Raw genomic sequence first — 21425 nt, 5'->3', positions numbered from 1 at the left:
GTATTATACAAGGAATATAATTTAGCAATTTTCTAAGGTTTATAAGATCAGTATTTGAAATATGTCCCTACTTTGGGGCTGTATTCCCCCATTATTGGCTTTGTCCAGGTTTTTTGTGCTATTTGTGCTAAGAGGTTGAGAACTATAAGTGAGAACTGAATTCATTAAATGATATAGCCATTTAAGTTTCAGTCTTCCTATCTTTTGGGGAAACAAGCTGCTGATTCGGCATAGTGGTATATTGCTCTGACTGTAGTGCACAAAGTCCTGTGTTCAAAGACTTGGCAGTGAAATGCATGGTGGTAACATTTTATTCTAGCAACTTTCCAAAATTATACAAGCAATGTTTAAAATGTGTCCCTGGTTTTTGGCCTTTTGCACCCCCCCCAAAAAAAAAAAAAAAACTTAAACTGAAAATAAGTAAGAAGCTGTGCAAGATGCCTATGCCTTACACTACTGTCATTCTATTTTTATATGTATATTATGTGTGTGGAAGTAGACTTTTATAATGGAAATGTTCCGAATTGGGCAGTTTTGTCATTACTGGTTCATGCATTTTGTTTCATTGCCTACTGAAAAAATGTTCAAACAATAAATTTAAAATGTGCTCTGTCTAACAAGTGTGCTGCATTATACAAGGAATATCATTTACTAATGTATCAAAGAACACATGTATGTTTCTTGTTTTGTGTGCAAGAGGCCAATAATTTGAAAACAGCCCAAAGGTAATCTTTATCCACCACTGGCCAGATGCATTGTCTTTGGATATGGTGTAGGTTTCAATGCTATTTTAATGAATGTGAACTTCAAGGGCAGAGACGTTTTAATGCCAAATCTATTTTCATTGTGAGACAGTATTGCTTTAACAGATGTCTATTGGTGTTTGTGCATTGTACTGTGTAAAAATAAAATCCAAATCATTGTAGAAGTAAAGCAGTATGCATGCATTGGTGTGTATGGTAAATGGGGCGAAATAGCCAGGTAATGGGACTCTGCTCTGAAATGGCTGCAGGGGGACGCTGGTGCCATATTTTGGTGGTCTGTTCTTCAGTTTGCATTTGAAAGTTGGTATCCCAACAATTCCACCGGAGTGGGCGGGGTTACATTATGTATGCAAATTTTAAACAGCGTACAGATTTGTACCCATTTTTCATGGGCCTTGTTCAGATTTTTAATGTTTCCAGGTTAAGAGGTATGATGGAAACTAAAAATATATGCTCAAGTACTATTAAATATAAAAGGTAATATAGAGAGTTCTACATTTTTTAGAATCTATCTACAACTAAGAGTTTTATTTGTAGATACATTATAAGAGAACTAAAATGAAAAAAAGTCAGCAACAAAGGCAAATGTCTATTCTTGTCAACATGGAGATGAAGCATTATAAAATGATTGCCTATATAATAATACGCAATATATAAAAGGACGTGTATTTTACCTATATTAAAGAATGCAAGTTCTCTGGGGTAATTTTAAAAGGTGTCCTGAAACTTTGGCAGAAGAAAAAAACCTTCAGCAAGGTGTAATTTGAAACAGATGAAAGTATATCGGCACAATACATCTAAATTTAATATAAAAGCTACTAATGTTAAAATGGTATAAAGGACGTCCTCAAAACAACCAGTCTCATTTGAATTAACTATCACACTTGACCCCCCAACCCCCAGCAGCACAATTAAACTAAAAAACTTCTCCAGAGCAGATACCCTCTTACAGGATAGTATAAATAGCTTCTCTGCACCTCCCTTATCAGATGGAACTGGCAACTATGCAGAGTTCTACACCAATGCCTCATACAAAACACCTGTACAACTGCATTGAGACAGCTGTACTCGATAGGACCAAAACAAGCTCTTCAATGAAGAGCAAACCTGCCTGGTGGACAACTGCCATTAATAGGCTTAACAATAATAGGAAGAAATTGCTATTAAAGAGTAAGAGGGAGCAAGCCCTAAATTGGAAACACCCCCTCATCAGCTTAAATAAGACTTCTTGTGAAGACCTCCAAAGCAAACTATGAATCCAAGCTAGCTTCCTCAACTAAAAAGACAAACATAAGGTGTTCCTCCATTACATCTGTAACTTAAAAGGAAAGGCCCAGATTTGTGCCAAATTGCAGTCAACAATACCACGTATATTGAACCTGTGGACAAAGCTAACCTATTGGCTGACAGGTTCTGTGAAAACTTCACTCCCTTGTCCCAATCACACGTACCCCATGACATCCCTGCCACCTGTCCGCTAACTTGTATATCTAAAAAGCAGGCAGTTAACGCCCTCTCTAAGCCCAGGAAAGGACAGTTTTGTACCTACCATAAATGTAGATGTCCAAACAGGATAGCATCTGCAGTCCTAACAAATGGGTTGTCCTGTCGTCAGGCAGCCCTTCGGTCGGCCGGATTCCAAAGTCTGGGTCTGGCCTCGGCTGGTGTCGCACTTCACCCGACGTCATCTCTGCTGGTCTTCGGGTATAAAGGCATCAGCCGACTCCATTTTCCTCAGTGTTTCTTGCCCCAGATGCCAGTTGCCCTTTTGGAAAACTAAATTTTGGATAAATGCCAATGTTTCCAAAAAAAAAAAAAAAAAAAAAAAAATAGTAGGCAAACACAAAAAATAAGCATGTATGTACATATATACAAACAAATACACCATAAGAGATCCCCCCCTAGCTAGCTATTAGGAGGGTAAATACCCTAGGAGTACCACAGAGGGGAAGGAGGGTGGGTAATCCTGACTGCAGATGCTATCCTGTTCGGACATCTACATTTATGGTAGGTACAAAACTGTACTATGTCCTTCAAGGATGCATCTGCAGTCCTAACAAATGGGTAGAATACCATAGCCAAACTAGGGGAGGAGGAAGAAGAATTATGGTGTAGTTAGGATCCCTTGCAATACAGCAGTGGCAAACCCTGCTCGGGATCTAGAGTATAGAGGTAAGTTGTAATGCTTGGCAAATGTATGCACGGAGGTCCAAGTAGCCACCTCAATAATGTCCTTGGTAGCCACTCCTCGTAAGAAAGCTGTGGTAGTGGCTGTAGCCCTTGTAGAGTGAGGTCTTATGTTCTGTGGAATTTGCTTTCCATGGTAGGAGTAACAGAATCTTATGCAATTTCCTATCCACTTGGAGATTGTTTGTTTGGAAATTGCTTTTCCTTCCCTTCCTGTTGCATAGGCTACTAAAAGCTGGTCAGTTTTTCTATTGCCCTTGGTTCTGTCCAGGTAGTAGCGCAACTGTCTATGTACATCCAAGGTATGCAGCAGTCTTTTCCCCCCTGTTCTGTGGATTGGGAAAGAAGGTAGGTAGGTGGATTGCCTGGTTTAGAGACACTCTGGATACCACCTTAGGCATAAATGTAGGATTAGTTCTCATGGACACTATCTTGATGGAAGATTAGGAAGGGTTGTACTGCCATTAAGGCCTGTAGTTCCGAAACCCTTCTTGCTGAAGTAATTGCCAGTAGGAAAGCAGTTTTCCAGGATAGGTGTTGAAGATCTGCTGTTGCTGCTGGTTCAAATGGAGGGAGTGTCAATTTTTCTAGCACAAAGTTCAAGTCCCATGCTGGTAATGGTGGTTTCCTAGGAGGTTTTACATTCTTGATTCCTCTGAGGAACTGCCTGAGTAGAGGATGTGAGAAAACAGGGGGATCCAAAGCTGTATTCTGCAGAAATAGCTGATGCATGTATCTTGATGGAGGAATAGGACAGGCCTGTATGGAGAAGCTCTGCCAAGTACTCCAGGATGTTAGCAATATCTATCTTTGACATCTTTTCCTCTTTCAGTACTCCAAATGACAAACCTTTTCCATTTTCCTGCATAGTTCCTTCTTGTTGAAGGTCTGCGGGCCTCAAGGATAATGTCTTTAACCCTTTGGGATAAATCTGGGTTAGTTGCTGTTATGTAATGTTCCAGGCAGTCAGTTGCAGAGTTTTTAGGTTTGGATGCATGATGTTGTAGTCGTTCTGAGTTAACATCAAAGGCATCAGGGGTAGTGTCCACGTTCTCCCCCGGGACATGCTCCTCAGCAAAGGATACCAGTGTTGTCTTGGCCAATTTGGAGCTATCAGAATTATCCTTGGACGTTCCTCTTTGATTTTCAGTAGTACCTTGTGCATCAAAGGAAGAGGTGGAAATGCATATGCTGTCAGGCCTTTCCAACTGAAGGATAGAGAGTCCACCTTCCATGCAAGTGGGTGGTATGTCCTTGTGCAGAATTTCTTGAGCTGGTGATTGAGTGGGGATGCGAATAGGTCTATTTGTGGCATTCCCCATTTCTTTGTGATGGCCTTGAAGATGTCCGGGTGTAGCATCCATTCGTGAGCATCCGAGGTAGTTCTGCTTAACATGTCTGCTAGGATGTTTTCTTTTCCCGGTACAAATATTGCCTGTAACTGGATGTTGTAGCTCAGAGCCATATTCCAAAGGTCCAGAGTAATTCTGCATAGGGGGTATGAATGAGTGCCTCCCTGTTTGTTGATGTACCACATGACTGTGGTGTTGTCTGTCCTTATCATTAAATGGCCTTCTTTGAGGAATGGTCTGAAATTCTGGATTGCTAGTTTTACTGCCAGCATTTCTTTTTGATTTATGTGCAGGTGCAGCTGGTCTGGAGTCCATAATCCTTGTATGCATTTGTCCAGCATGTGTGCCCCCAACCTAGGTCTGAGGCGTCCGTTGTGATGGTTTGGCTTGCTTGAAAGTTGTGGAAGGGCAAGCCTGGGTTTGACTGGCATGCTTGAGCCCACCATAGGAACTCTTGTTTCAGGCATGGGATTAGTGGTATTTCGGTTTCTAAGCTGTGCCTGTGTTGAGACCATAAATTCTTTAGGTACCACTGCAGCTTTCTCATATGCAGTCTGGCATGGGGGACCAGGATTATGCATGATGCCATGAAGCCCAAGGCCTGCAGTACTTTCCTTGCTGTTAATTTGTTCTGCTTTGTTAATGCCAAGAAGTAAAGAGGGAGTTGTTCTTGTTTTTCTGCAGTTAGGAATGCCATTTGTTTTACTGTGTCCAATTCCGCACCCAAGAATGTTCTTGTTTGGGATGGTATCAGTCTTGACTTTTTTAAATTGACTGTGTATACCAGGGCTTGTAGTAAGCAAATGACTCTTTGTAAGTCTTTTGTCAGCTTGCTTTTGTTGTCCGCTTGTATCAGGCAGTCGTCCAGGTATGGATAAATTTGGATTCCCTGTAGCCTGCAATGAGCGATTACTGATGCCAGGCATTTTGTGAATACTCTGGGCGCAGTAGATAAGCCAAAGGGCAATGCTGAGAATTGATAATGCTCTGATCCTGCAAGAAATCTGAGGTATCTTCTGCAATTTGGTCGTATGGGGACGTGCAGGTATGCCTCCTTGAGATCTAGAGTTACCAGCCAACACTCCTTGCCCAGCATGGGAAGAAGTTGCTGTAGGGTCGGCATTTTGAATTTTGGGACAATGATGAATGTGTTTAAGGCGGACAGGTCGAGAATAGGTCTCCAACTTTTCTCTTCTTGGTACTAGGAAGAGTCTGGAGTAGAATCCTTTGCCCTGTTCTGTTGGTGGTACTCTTTCCACTGCTCTCATCTTTGTTAATTGAGCTATCTGCTTTAGAGCTTCTGTTTTCTGATTTGGAGGTAGGTTTGGCATTCCTCTTTTTACTGGTAAGGTGTGGAAGTGAAACCTGTAGCCTTGGTCTATGGTCTGCAAAATCCACTTGTCTTTTGTGATATAGTGCCAATTTTTTGAAAATAAGGCTAACTTTCCGCCTAAGGGTGCTGCTATTTGTTCCCTGGTAGGCGGTGTCAGAGTCAAGTCACTGTGATTGTCCTGTTGCAGTGGCAGTGGTTGTGTCTGTGCCTCGCTGGTTATTGCCTTGCCACTGGCGTCCTCTGTAGGCACCTCCTCTGGATTGATTTCTGCCTCTGGAACGTCTATTCCTGCCTCTCTGAGATTTAGAGGAGTCTGGAAAGGACCAATTTTTGGAAGGCCAGTTCCTGCTAAACCTTGGGGGCTGAACCTGTAAGAAATCTTTAACTGTTTGTACAGATTTTGCCTTCTCTTCCATGTTCTTCATTACTTGCTGAGCAGGAGAACCAAATAGACTGGCCTTATCCATAGGAGCATCTAACAGCTTTGCTTTAACATGATCCGGCAAGACCTGTTCTTTCAACCATGCATGCCTTCTTATAACTGTGCCAGTCATGGCTGATCTAAATGAAGCCTCCAGTGCATCATAGCCACATTTTAAAGAATGGTTACTAACCTGCTGAATGTTATTCACCATTTCTAAAACATATTTCTTATCTAAGGAGTCATCAGAGGACAGTTTCTTAGTTAACTGATCAAGCATAAACTCTTGGTATTGGATCATATGAAAATGACAGTTCAAAGCTCTAGCTGAGAGAGTAGCAGAGGTGTAAACTTTTTTACCCCATCTCTCTAAGGACCTGGATTCCCTTTCAGAAGGGAGAGGGTTTTTTGCTGAGGTCGAAGCTACTGCCTTAGGCCCCTGGGAGATAGTCTCAGGATCTGCAAGTGGGGCTTTGTATAGGTGGTGATGAGTGTCCGGTACCCTGTAAAATCTATCTGGTTTGGCAGGGGCTAGAGGTAAAGTATCAGGAGCAGTGCAAACATCATTAAATGCATCATCCACAACAGGCAGAACTGGAGGTATAGCTAAGGGCCTATGTTGCGGTAAGTGTAGAAAGGTCCTAAGCCTTTTTCTTGAATCTGAGAAATCTTGTCCCTGCCATTGGAATTGCTCTCTCATGGCATGTAAGGTTTCCCCAAAGGAAAATTCCTCTGGTGGAGAGGCAGATGGAATAGATTCTTCAGCATCGGAATCTTCATAAGTAGAAAAAGGAGCCTCTGGATGGTCTGTAATGTCTGAGTCATTAGAAGAATCATCTGAGGACACTGGCTCTGGGGGCTCTGCTCTAGGTCTCTTTTCTGGAGGCTGAGAGGCCCTGTCTGGGTGAGATTGGGATCCCTAATTAAAGAGATGAGATCCTCTGCCAGAGTAAGCATTTGAGAACTGGAACTGGGCCTGTGTGAGGGGGGCTTAACAGGCACTGATTTAGCAGTTTTGGCTGCTTTAGCCCTGGCAAAGGCCTTAATAGACATGGCTGCAGGAGGCCTAGCAGCACCACGTGCTGGGGTAGAGACATCCAAAGGGATGGTGTCTGATAATTCTATAGGAACCACATTAGCAGGCAAAACTTCAGAGGCCGATTCAACTAGGGTAGCAGGAGCCTCGGTAGTAGTTATGGATTCGGCTGAAGATTGACCCGTTTGCTCGGTTTCGGCCGAAACAGAGACACTCGCGGTTTGTTTAACCATGGTTTCGGCCAAAACCGCGGACCGCGAGTGTCGGTCTTTTTCTTTGCGTTTTTTAACCATTTGAGAAGTCGGAGGATCCGACAGCATAATGTACGCAAAATCTGAGCCGAAAAACTGTTCAGAAAACTCCGACCGACGCCTAAGCGTTCATCGGTTGGACCCAGACTTTGGAATCCGGCCGACCGAAGGGCTGCCTGACGACAGGACAACCCATTTGTTAGGACTGCAGATGCATCCTTGAAGGACATCACAGCATCTATGGGACCAGATAGCATCCCAGGCTGCATCCTACATGCGCTCCAACAAGAATTAGCAACACCATTCATTGGGTACTCTTTTTCAATCATAGGCCAAGCACTGGCTTCGTCCCCAGCCGAATAGAAAGTGGCCACAGTTATTCCCTTGTACAAGGGTGGTGCATCCACTGACCCCCAGGAACTACATACCTATTAGCCTCACTAGCCTTATCTGCAAGGCCATGGAGCGAATCATCATGGACCTTATCAACAAGGATGTAGGTAGTCTCCAAATACCTGATCCCACTCAAGTTTGGATTTGTCAAAGGGAGATTATGCTCATTAAACCTGGTGTACTTTTTTGTGACCGTCACCAAGGTCCTGAGGGGAAAAAGCTGTGCACACAGCCTACCTGGACTTAGCCAAGGCTTTTGACATTATGCCTCACTCGGGCATCATTGACAAGCCCAGCTAGGTATCAACCCTTATATTGTTAGATAGGTCGCTAACTGGCTCACTGATGGAACCCATTATAGTCAAAATAGGGGAATCCACCTCCAAACAGCAGACCCCGTAACTGGTGGTGTTCCACAGGGATCAGTCCAAGGACCTCTACTGTTTGGAATCTATTTCTCCAATGCATATGCAAAACCTAAAGGTCAGTTTGCAAATGACTGCAAACTGGGAGTGGTCAGTCTCCAAATGATGTCAACATCCTACAAGAGGGTCTTAAAATAAATTGGTGCCAAAGTCACGGCCTTAAACTCAATGCAAAAAATGTATCATCATCCCTTTTGGTAAGGGCAATGTTCCTGCTAACTACCACATCCAACAGCAACACCTTAAGTACAAACTCAGTGGTGAGAGATCTGGGCACTCACATGGACAGCAATCTCATCTTTGACCACCATGTCTCCACAGTGGTAAGGGCATTCTATACTGCTTATCTCATAAGTAAGGCCTTTGCCTCCAGGAAAAAAAAAGTTTGTACTCTTCCATCATCAGGCCAATAATGGATTACAACGCCCCTTTTGTTATGCACCTTTCCAAGCATCCGTAGCAACTGCAGGGGCAACAAAGGCTCCTCACTAGGAAAATTCTAGGTCTTCAGCATCTGTCATATGTGGATCATCTGAAATCACTGGTCACTTAAATTCAGTTTCATACAGACTACTCAGGAGGTGATCTCTGCCTTGCATACAAGGCAATCTCTGACCCTATTTTACTAGAAATGCTGCATCTCCGCAAGTCAAATGGTACAAGGGTTACTTGCTCTAAAGACCTTAACCTGGCATGTGACATTAATACAGCCTGCTTGAGGGACAGGTTACCACACCTTTGGAGCAGACTCCCAGTTCATGTCAGACAGACAATTTCACTGGCCCTCTTCAAATGCAATCTGGATGATTGGATGAGTAACTGTAAATTCACCCCAGGGGTTTCACCAGTTTCCCTCTTAGACAAGGGCATTAGATGCAGATTGTGGAAATTAGGCTAGAACTTAGCTAGGTTTGTAAAGGCGCTGGGGCCATTAGCCTAGCAACTACCTACGATCCTATGAATTACACCTTAGATCACAAGACTATACACAGATTGCTTGCATATATAAAATCGCAGACATTTATGAATTCTGCCAACTATACTGTGGCTATGCTGTCTGGGTGGTGAAATGTATCTGGAAACTTTTGGATAAGCATGATACGTATAAATAATATGGGGGGTAAAAAAAAAAAAAATCAAGTTGCCAAGGAGTTTACTTCTGACTGGTTACTGAATGGCTGTTATTGCTAGTCTTTGGTAATGTTAAAGACAATTGGTTAATTTCGAATTTACTGTATTATTGTCAAATGGACAAAGTTAAAGAGGCGTATTTTGTCAGATGTTGGAACATCTTAGATGTTTCTTTTTCAGATAAATATCCATCATATAGAGGCATATAATGGTTTCAAGACATTTGGTAATGCTGGCGGAATTTGACAAATGAATTAGTATAATTTGTAACACTAGTAATGTAGGGACGCTACATGCTACCAGTTTAAGCAAATTATTGAATATTTATTAATCTGTATAGTCGTCACAGACACACACATTAATACGTTTAAGCATACTTAACATATTAGTATAGGGTATGTGATTGTACTGATTTATTAATTATTAAATAGCCTACGGTAAAATTTCAACAGAGGGAGGCTGTTTGCGACAACACCAAGTGCTGAATGGATATTTTAGAGGTAAAAGCAGAGAAGTGGATAGAGAAGCTTTCAGGATGTTAGTGGGTGATTTGAATGACTCATCAAATTAGGAATGTTGCATTCCATCTTAGGGGTTGTAAATATGTTTGTTACATTGTTACATAATTCTATTTTTTGTCCAATACAAAAAATGTTAAACTTAAATACTGTCAGACTCATGAAAACTACTACTTAAATCTGCTACTAGCACAATTTAGAAATAAGTATATTTCACTGAATATAAACAGTTTAAATAAACCAATGGAGAGAGATAGTTCAAGTACAACACACAAACACACACACACACACACACCTAATAAATATAAAAAATAGAAACTAACATGTAAACAATATTCAATACGGGTAGATTCACATGTTAAAAGGAGATGCACCACAATACTTTGGAAGAAAACCAACTACACCCAAAGTGATCGATTTTTACACCGACAAAAATGGGATGATGGGATTAGTTGCACTTGCTTGAGATAAGAAAATGTATACTTGTTAATATTTATTGCATTCCTGGAATTGGTTCCAAAGTGGCAAAAAAGTACTTGGACCTACATGCAAAAGGCAAAAGCCTAATGGTGGGTGACCAACTGTATACTTTCAGAAAAGAAGACCACCAAAGACAAGAAACCTAAAAATAACTGCTAATCAACTAAACAATTTCACCAACATGATAGATCTTAGAAATATTCAAGAATTAAAATTGGCAAATACCTTACTATACTATTCTTATAGATTTTGCACCCCCCAAATAAATATACACAGTGTTTGCGTCTAATGGGTTATACAAAAGCATTAACATCCTATCCTTTGACTATAATGTCATTATTTTTAAACAATCTAAAACGGCGCAAATTAATATTTTGGCAAAGACCACCTGCATATATACTCAAAATTAAAGGATTTAAAGAATGGTTTCTAAATTACCTGAATTTTTTTTTATGGACACCAATAACAATGGTGAAGTTTCTAAGGTTATTCTATGGGACATGTTAAAAGCCTATATTTATGGTAGAATAAAGGATCGGTATTTAAATCAAAAAGAAAGGAATGGGACAATGCATTAAATGAGCTTCAAAACAACAATTTAAAATCACAACCCCCTGATAGGAATGGGACAATGCATTAAATGAGCTTCAAAACAACAATTTAAAATCACAACCCCCTGATAGAGATGCAACTGCAGAATTAAAATTACACAAATATTAAAATCACAAAGTTGCAATAAACCTAGAGAAACTTAAGTTGCAAGGTATATGGTAAATCCTAAACATTTACATAGAATGGCAATAAGATCAAAACATTAAGTAACATGAAGCATATTAATGAAATCCCATGTCAAGTTAATAAAACTTAAAAGAATACATTTAAAAAAAAGATTCTGGAAGATTTTAGAAGACATTATAAAAAAAATTAAACAGATCTAATATTAGATAATAGTGCTAGAACAGACAACATCTTAAAGGAAAATATAAAACAAAGTAACAAGAGAAAAAAATGTTAGATAAATCCATTACTATTTTTGAACCAAAAGAAAAAAACATTCTAAAAATAAGGCTCCTGGTTTATATGGCTTAATATCAGAATTATATAAAATAATTCCAGGATTATGTGCTAAAAATTCTAATAAATATATTTGATGAAGTTAGTTCATTAAATATTCCACCTTTGTGGAAATGCTCTTTGATTTCCCCTGTTTTAAAGACCCTAAGATATGTACTTCAATGTTTAGTAAGGAAATAGGACAGTACGATTATAAAATGTTAATGGCCATTTTGACTAAAATACTAAACATAATAACACCAAATTTGATAACAAAATAACTGTGTTCATCTTGGGAAGAAAAGTACAAGAGGACATCAATTATCCTTAATCGACCTAGCCAGTAATAAAAGAATTATCAATACTCTCTAGATATTGATACAGTCTTTGATTCAATTAACTGGCTATAGTTACAAAAAGTAAATATGAATATATTTTTCTTCAAAATTTATAGAAATACTAATGAAAATATAGAACATCTTTTCTTTTGTTAAAGTCGTTAAAATTGTATGTTTTCTTCTCTAGTTCCTTTAAAATATCAAAAGGAACAAAACAAGGATGTCCACTCTCCCCACTACTTTTTGCCTTATCAAAAGGTCCCTTTGCCACGTACATTGGAAATAAGGAAATAAAAGGTTTTTCTATTAATGATACTTGTAACTTTAAAATCCAATTATTTGCTGATATTTTGTTAACTATCAATAACATTGACTTTTCACTACAGAAAATTATTAAAATCAATAAAATACTTTGAGAAACTCTCTGGATTAAAATTTAATCATAATAAAACAAACAATGTCAGCAAATATAAAAAGTTACATCCACTTTAATTACAGAGAGTTTAACTGGGAAAAACAAAACTCAATTTAGGAATTAATCTAAAAAGTAAATGGAGAGAGCAGCATCATTAAATTATAAAAATTTAACTAACAGCATTTCAAAACTGGTTGAAAGCTGGAACAGAACTTTCTTCTCATGGAAAACACTTATTCTAATAAAAATGAAATAAAAAATGCTGCATCTTGCTCAATTACTCTTATTATCCCCACCCCCCCAAAATTAATAAGAATAGTATACAACTAAAATGTTTGTGGCATCCTCAAAGGACAATATCCTATGATTAGTACACTAAAAGTTAGGAATAAAATGGTATTAAATTCCCTAACATTGATCTTTACATTAAATCTGCTAGCTTAAGCATTGTAAGTCTTTGGAAATGCCTCTAGGAAATAATTCTAGCTTCAAATATTGTAACTGAAGCAAAATGTAATGTTTCATCAAACACGATACTCACGTAATGGGTTCCAAAAGACTACTGCACAAATAATGGAACCATTACTGCGGTGGTGCAGCGGTAGCATTGTCGCCTCACAGCAAGAAGTTCTCTCGTTCGATTCTCGGCTGGAGAGCCTTCTGTGTGGAGTCTGCATGTCCTCCCTGCGGTCGAGTGGCATTCGAAAGACATGCGTGAATGGGCGTGCCTTCGTTGAAGGTTGGGCGTCGAGCTGGCACCTCGGCAAAGTGAAAATCTACTGCCAATCATTAGAGGACCGGAGTTCCGCTGTGGCAACCCCTAACCAGGAAAAGCCGAAGGAACAACTACATCATATACTTTTGGTATTAAACATATTTTAGATAAATTTAAAACAGTAGTGTTAAGTAATAATTTAGGTAAACAGCTATAGTTTCTGGATTTTTCCTATAGCTTGTTCCACTGGTTGTCTAGAATCTTTTAAATATAAATATCTTAGATGGAAAAAAATTCTGCAGAAAAACTACTATACAGATTGGTTAGATATACAGACTAAGAATTTATAAATACTAAATTTACAAATAGCATCAGCCATGAACAGCAAACCCATTCCTAAAATTCTAGAATTACTTTCTTCAGATTAACACTATTAAATATAAGAATAAATCATACTTAATTTATAAAATTTTAACAGAACTTGTGGTTTTTCAAGCGTCTTATTGGGAATATTCTACAAAGACAAGCAAGGTAGCATTTTTAGAGGTCAATAAAAACCTTTATCTACAGCCTGTAAGCAACTCCACATCATCCATTTATTAGAGAATTTTTACTTGGAAGTTTTTGCATAGAAGCTTTTCAACACCATTTAAAATAGCACTTTTTTTTTATAAAAAAAAAAAATTAAAATCTTGAAGATACAATAACAATTTAGAGGCAGGCAAGAGCATATGATTCTAAAATGTTCAAAGGTTGTCCCATTTTGGGAAGAATTTAGAAATTTTGCTAAAGCCTTAAGATCAGACAAATATAACAGATTATATTTAATGTTCCAATTCCAGGTCCTATTCCTGAAACTCGTGCCTCTCCCAGGGTTTATCCTGGCTATTGCCAGAAAGGTTATTAAACTAAACTGGAAAAGTAAAAAAAAGTTTCCTCTCTCTCAGAATTTACTTGTCTAGCAACAAATGTATGTAAAGAGTTACAAACCTTGCATAACAGAACTACGAATGCGATAAGAAACTATCTTGGCAAACAAGATTTATTACATAAATATTACTGTCATTCAATGTTAGCTTTTGTTACAGACACTAGTTTTTGTATGGGTTTTCTTGTTTTGTTCCATTTAATTGATGTATTTTAATTCATGTAATTTCAAAATGCAATAAAAAAAAAAAAAAAAAAAAAAAAACTAGGTATGCTATACAAAAAACGTCTTACTCCTAGTAGAATCACCCAAACCAGCCCTTATATTTTACCCTCTCTTCTCTAGGACTCACCTATTCAGACCAGCATCCAGATCGTTTTTAAAATCACAAGTGAAGCAGTGATACTTCACTAACCTATAACATAAAAACTCATCATTGCTCTGCATTATGTGCTCTCAACTAGTTAGAATTTCTTTATCAGCTAGTCCATACCAAACTTCTAACCCATAAAATATTGCATGCCCCTATACCCACCCTTCTTTTCTCCTCAGTACTTTATCACTCTCCCAAATTGCCCTCTGTGCTAACAAGGCAAAACCCTGCTTGACATCTATAAACTAAAAACAAAAGTATAGGACAAAGTCTATACTCACAAAGCATAGCCGAACTATATCCCAAACTCAATCAGGACTGTATCCATCGTCCATGTATTTAAGTTCGCTCTCAAAAGATTCTTACCAGCTCATGGTTGTGCCTATGCAGCTCACATGTATGGGCAACAAATATTCACATTCATGCTATCCACTCATCTTAGCATCCATCAGTACCTTTCAACATCTGCCCCTTCCCCATCCCCACCCCCAGTATAATCAACTACACTTATAATACTCACTGTCACAGTAAGTTGACACTTCTATTACTATATCACTTGTGCCTTCGCATGCATTATTGTATTCTATGGATTAACTGTCAAACTGTACAAATACTTTATTATTTTATTTAATTACATCTATACCACAGCTTTATTTGATGTTATCCAACTCTCTGGACTTTCCTGGTAAATAAATGTTAATAAAATAAATACAGATATCCGCTTGTAATCCTCTTGTAATTCAACTAGACAGGACTCTCAGAAACTGAAAAACAGAGGAAAAGGAATGCAGATAAGGAGCAGACGGCACAGAGGAGGCACTGTCAAAATGGAAAAAAGGGAGTAGGTGCCCTGTTAGAAACATTACGCCTTCAACATATTTAAGCTTAAAAATAGCTGGCTCCACAAGCATAACGTCATTAGCAGCAGCAATACACTTAGCAATAGCAGAAACTTTAGACCAAGACTTGCAATAGAACACTAATCTCATCTTTACATGATGGAAACTTTCCCTTTAACTGGTCTGGAGAATGGTACCCAGAAGCAGAGTAAATGTTTTAAGTTTGATATCCAAGGCAGAGGTTATCTTGGGTTCCCCATTTTTCTTCTGGTTTTCACATACATGAAGCACTTGCTGCCCTCGTATAGGGCCTTTTTCAGGCAGGATTCCGTTAATGAACATTCCAAATGCATCAAAAACAAAACCGTATCAAATTAAGATGGCTCTGTTCAACGCAAGAAGTTTAAACAAGCAGCTGTCCAACCTTGAGGCACTACTGCATTGGAGAGGCACACATACATTGTATAATGACTGAAATCTGATTTACATGCAGGGAATGCACTCCCTCCATAAGAGTTTAGCCTACCATGCCTTCAGACCCAATGACAACTGTGGTAACATATCCATATTTGTAAAAGACCATATCACCTCTGGATACAGACTGAGCCTGTAAACTTCAAAGGATCTGTCTGTTACAGGACACTCTCTGTAGCCATGGATAGCCATGCCAGGTTCCAAATCATCATTAATGACCTCTCCATAAATAAGAACTGCATCATTCCTGCAGACTAACTACACATCAATTGACTTGACCTGGTATTTGCAAATGTAACATCATTGTATCCTCAAATTACCCCCCCCCCCCCCAAAACCAATATCTCAGTATTCAAAGACTTCACTTATAGGATTGCCTTCTGCAAAAAGAATTACCAAGGAAATGTTATATTCATGTAAATAAAGAAGTGGCAGTCCCCATCCAGATCACAATATAATGGGAAGTTTAAACGCAAACCATCCCGGTGATCCAGATCTACAAAGAAAGGAGGCATGCAGGAGCATAGTGCAGATCTCAAGACACCGCTTAAAGTCAATGGAAAAAAAATAAAAAATTAAGGGGGTGGCACAGGGGTGCAGCAGATAACATTGTCACTTCACAGCAAAAGGTTCCTCAGTTTGATTCTCGGTTGGGGTGCCTTCTGTACAGAGTCTGCATACCCTCCCTGTGCTCGTGTAGGTTTCCTCCCACATTCCAGAGGCATGCAGTAGGTGTACTAGACACTATAAATTGGCCATCGGTGTGAGCGTGTGGTGTGGCTGAATTACAGCAGCAGGACTAGCCATCCAGCAGTGTAAACCTTGCCTCTAGATGACTGTCACTGTTGAAGTGACACCACGACCCCATGTGTAAAAATGGGAAAAAATTATGAATGGATGGATTTAGATCTATTTAAGGTAGCCCACAAACTTGCATTGACATCTGAAGCCAAAGAGAACTACAGATCCTCCTTTAATTATGTTAAAAAGCTATTAAAACATTCAGCAATGTAAATAAATCATACTAAATTGACAAAACTTACTCAGGATGTGGTGGACATTGCCAATGTCCTACTATATACATTTAGTGCACATTTCACTCCCATGACAACTATCCAAAACCCTACAAACCCTGTAATTGTCACTCCCCCCCCCCTCACCAGTACAAAAAAACACAAACACTCCTATCCTCTATAGGACCAGATAATACATTCTGCTGCTTGATACACAGCCAAACACGGTCTAGCAGAACCTCTAAATAAGCTAGTTACGTGACCCGAACCCAACTTCAGGCTCAATCAAACCCATGAAATATATCCTACAGTACTGGTGATGCCGCTCCACAAAGATGGCCCCCCTTACAAACTCAAGCAGCTACAGGGCCCACCGACCTGACTAGTCTCTTGGGTAAGGCCATGGAACACATTTTAATACAACGTGATTAACGCCAACATTAAAATCTTATTAGGCTAAATCTGCAGCAATCTGGTTTAGTAACAGGTAGATGCTGTCTAATGAACCTGGTCAATTTATATAAAGGTGACACAAGCTACCGGCAGTAGTCATGCTGTATACCCAGCTTACCTTGACCTGGCCAGGGCAGCATAATTAATAAACAAAATGCATTACAAACACATCCTTATATGGCAAGATGGACATAAATTGCAAAATGACAACACATACGGTGTGGGTGGCAGGAGTGGCATCAGAAAACACGCAGGTGAACAGTATTACTTTTCTGAGTGGGGAGCCTTGAGCAGCCTACCTGTCCCTGTAGGAAGTGACCTCAGCACAAGAAGCTGTAGTAATTGGTTGTTTTGGACCATTTCTAGCTCTTTTGTAGTTCACTGTTTAAAATCCGCCTCTGGGCGTTTTTTTCTGGCTATACTACTCAGACAAGCTCCTCGTGGGTCAGCAGAGTGGTCCTAGCAGCAGGGAACTCAGAAAAGCGACCACTTTCTGGATTTAAGTATCTTTGCTTTTTTTCACTTGGAATAGCTTCTGTAGCTTACCCTAAACTAGCTTGAACTGTTTAACTGTTTGCTGCATTATTTTAAAATCTGCACTTAGTTACATTTTAGTCGAATTTGATAGAAAGTTTGTTTGTTTAATTTAACTGTGGAGGCTGCCCACTAAAGTGTGCTAGCCTGTGTAACTAATTTATCACTGTTCCTGCATTTTCTGTGTGTTTCTACCAAAAAAACAAAATCCTTGTTTTCCCGCCTTCCTCGACTAGTTTAGACCAGTTTACAGGCATTGCTGTATTCTGGGCTGTGGTGTAGTTCCTGTGTTGTCCATTACCTTACTTGGATAGAAGGAAGTTTCTTTGCTCACCAGTGGGAGTGGGGAGCCTTGAGCAGCCTACCTGTCCCTGTAGGAAGTGACCTCAGCACATGAAGCTGTAGTAATTGGTTGTTTTGGACCATTTCTAGCTCTTTTGTAGTTCACTGTTTAAAATCCGCGTTTGCACGGCTTTGCGCGGTTGTGCGCATAGCGCAGCGCCGGTTAAACTTTTTCTGGCTCCGCCAAGTCTGCTCTTCAAATTTTCCCTTAAGGAAGCTCTACTCTTAGTATAACCAGACTACTTACTATATTATAAGCCTAGCACTTGTTCTCAATACTTCTCTACTAAGTAAGCACTCTCGTACTAAGTAAAGCACATCTACTTACCACCCCTGTGAATATCCACTTCCCTTAAAGGTACAGCACTCCCTTACACCCCTGTGAATATCCACTTCCCTTAAAGGTACAGCACTCCCTTATACAGTTCTAGCATGTCGAGTGGTAGATTACTGGTGTCGTCTCCAGTTCAGCTGGTCAATCTGGATATCTTGAGACAATGCTACAATTGTCTCATGTACAAAGGACAACCCTCTCCTCCTCCCAACAAACACAAATACATGTGAGAGATGCAACTATATAGTCAAACAGGAGGCTGAACTCACTCAACTCAGGGCTGGCATGACCAGACAGGAGGAGATGGCAACCACACACACAACAATCCCAGTCCCACATAGACCTACCACAACTGCAAATCAAACACATAAAAACACAAAGACATACTCGGAGGCTCTAATAAAAAACTTACCAAAACAACAGAGGCTCCCAAAGCAGACACCCAAAAATCCACCACCTCAAAAAAAATACACATGCAACACATACCTCAATAAATCAGTGTGTCAACCAATCACAGCCCTTAAGGCCAAACACCTTGCCCAATACACTAGTAATAGGTGACTCTATAGTCAGACACACTGATGTCCCGCTGACCAGGCTGAACACGGAGAAGGTGACTGTGAGCTGTCTATCGGGAGCTAGGATCCGCCACATAACACACGCACTGAAGTCACTCCAAAGCATGTACAAATATGACTCCATCATTGTCCATGCTGGCGTGAATGACCTGAGACGTACCTCCCTGGACTACATGAAGAGACAGAGGAGCTCTCCGATTATGTAGCCCAGGCTGGTATGACCCTGACCCTGAGCAGCATCTTGCCCTCACCAAGAATGATACCACAATACAAAGACAAGATGATCAGCTTTAACAATTGGCTCAAGTACTGGTGTCATTGTAAGGGGATCCAATGTCTGTCTGCCTGGGATGACATGTTGGACAAGCCACGCTGCTTCGCAAGGGATGGCTTACACCTGTCACCACTGGGCTTCCGGATATTGGCTAAGGCTCTTGCCACCCCCATAGTGCCTTTTTTAGGCAAGGCTCAAAAGACAAACCCACCTCCTTAGAAAACAATAATGGAAAAAACTAAGGGTAATGCTGCTCAACGCCAGAAGTCTAAATCTCAAGATGCAGGCACTTGATGCACTCCTCAGCATGGAGAACATCGACGTCTGTGCAGTAACTGAAACCTGGTTCAAGGCTCCTGAGAGCACCCCAGCATTACCAGGCTATACCTCGTATCATGCTTTTCGGCCCCAAAACCCGGGCCAAACCACAAAGGGAGGGGGAGTGTCCATATTCATCAAGGACACCCACACCTCCAGGTTAGTAGCAACACATGAAGCATCAGAGACCATACAGGTGCAACTAACCATAGGCAAAACTGCTATACAACTGGTAGCATGTTACAGACCACCCTCCCAATCTCAAGAACTCCACTCAGCCTTCCTGAAGACATTGGAGGATATGAATGCATCACAAAATACCATCATACTGGGAGATTTCAACCACCCAAACATAGATTGGGTACATTATTCTAGCCCTAATACCCTAGCCCAAATGTTCCTGGAATTCATAAATTCAAATGCACTGGAACAATTGGTCACCTCTCCCACTAGGGGAGATAATATACTAGACCTGATCATCACAAACATGGGGACAAAATGCTCGAGTAGCTTGACTTGCTCAAATAACACAGAAATAAGCACAAAGATGGAGGGAACTAAATCCTGTACCACAAAAACTACAGCTCACAACCTCTGATCCAACTATTTGCAGCGCACTTCCAACATTTTTATTACATGCACAGTTTCTGAAGAATAACTACGCTTACAGTGTTTTACATTACTAACTGAAGAATACAAAATATATTTCTAATGTTTTTCATGTGTAGAAATACAATTTCAAAATCATTTACACTACTGGTCAGAGTCCTTTATTCTCTCCTGTCAATTAATGAAACCACGCCCAATTTTACGGGAAACCAGTATGCAGTGTCCGAGACGGACAATTGTAGCGCCAAAGTCTGTAGGCCAACTTCGGTGTACTAAATAAACACTCACTACTTGGTGCATTTTGGAGAGACTACCACGCCATTGTTTTTTTTTTTTTTTTAGCGAAAACCATTCAGAATTCGATATTAGTCTGAATAGCGTAGCACTGCTTACAAACATGAAAACTGTGATGTTAACCACTTTAATAATATTCGTACCCAATGCGACTACAAATAAAAATAGCATACCTACTTTACTTAGCCACAAGTGACGTTGCACATAAAGTGAAACCTATTGGTGCCCCCTTCGCTAAGTTTTAACCCCCAAAATTACCTTACAGACACGTACTCTGAAGAAAGGCACCAATACACAAAACTCACGTCTTGACGTCGTATGTATGAAACGCTGCTTTCCCTAGGTCCACAAAAATAAGGGCACTTGACTTGTACTTCTTCAATCGCTATTACCCATCTATGATAAAACTGTTCAAGTTTTTAGTTTACCACGTTTTCCGTATTTCCATAATACCATCCCGCGTTTCTGTTGTAACATTGACACACGTTCCACACCTCAGACGTAATTTTTCAAGCTCCTCCCACTGACCGTTTTCTGCTAGGTTATCTCTTTACTTTGATATTATTCCTGTTTCACTTATGTCTGTTCTTTATTTTGTTTGGCGTTTTATTGTATACGCTACAATCGTAATATATAATTTATTTTTTTTTCCTATTTACTTTTTTAAGTATTTCCATAATGCAATAAACGGTGGATTGCCATTCTCTATAAATGATGGGTTATGTTTTACAACACTACCTCACCGGATGAGCAGTAGTGGGGGTCCGCCCAAGACCCAGCACATGGTGATTTTTTGTCTGTGTCGCTGTATAAACATATTGACGTTTTGTTCGTCGGCATGAATAGTCCATACAGAAGTTCTGCACAAAACACACAAGACTGGCTACATCAGCAAACTCAGGTTTACAGTAGCATTTATTATTACGCAGTCAGACAGTTCAGATAAAAAGATGTGTTGGGGGGGTGGTGACTGACAGGAGAGTCGATAATGATGATGTCTTCCAATTGTTTTGGGGTACTGTCCGCTACTCAATGACCAAAGGTTTATTGTGTCCTAGTACCCATATTGTCAGACTGCATATAAGTGGAGGTGGCCTGTGTGATTGACATGCCAAATGGCCCTGATGTCATATGCAAATAATGCATGATTGACTGACATGCAGATTTGACAGAGACATCATACATGCATTGGATGTTATTTGACACATATGTACCAAGAAGTTGATAGGTTCATAGGTGTGTACTAGGCT

The 21425-nt window shown here is 39.9% G+C and overlaps 1 protein-coding gene across 2 annotated transcripts in view; it reads right to left on the bottom strand.

Moving 5' to 3' along the window:
• The window catches only part of TIPIN (TIMELESS interacting protein), a 759992-nt gene extending 739242 nt beyond the window's left edge, over window positions 1-20750 (bottom strand). The window contains exon 1 of one of the 2 annotated variants that reach the window (XM_044077863.1): window positions 20349-20750. The gene's annotated coding sequence lies outside the window, so the exon portion shown is untranslated. The remainder of the gene's footprint in view (window positions 1-20348) is intronic. The other variant, XM_044077864.1, reaches the window with a different exon arrangement.
• Between the last annotated feature and the right edge of the window lie 675 nt (window positions 20751-21425).

The sequence above is a fragment of the Protopterus annectens genome, chromosome 7.part0 (assembly GCF_019279795.1).
Source record: "Protopterus annectens isolate FY-2018-M chromosome 7.part0, PAN1.0, whole genome shotgun sequence".
Lineage (NCBI taxonomy): Eukaryota > Metazoa > Chordata > Ceratodontiformes > Protopteridae > Protopterus > Protopterus annectens.
This window is presented reverse-complemented; position numbering and strand designations above follow the sequence as displayed.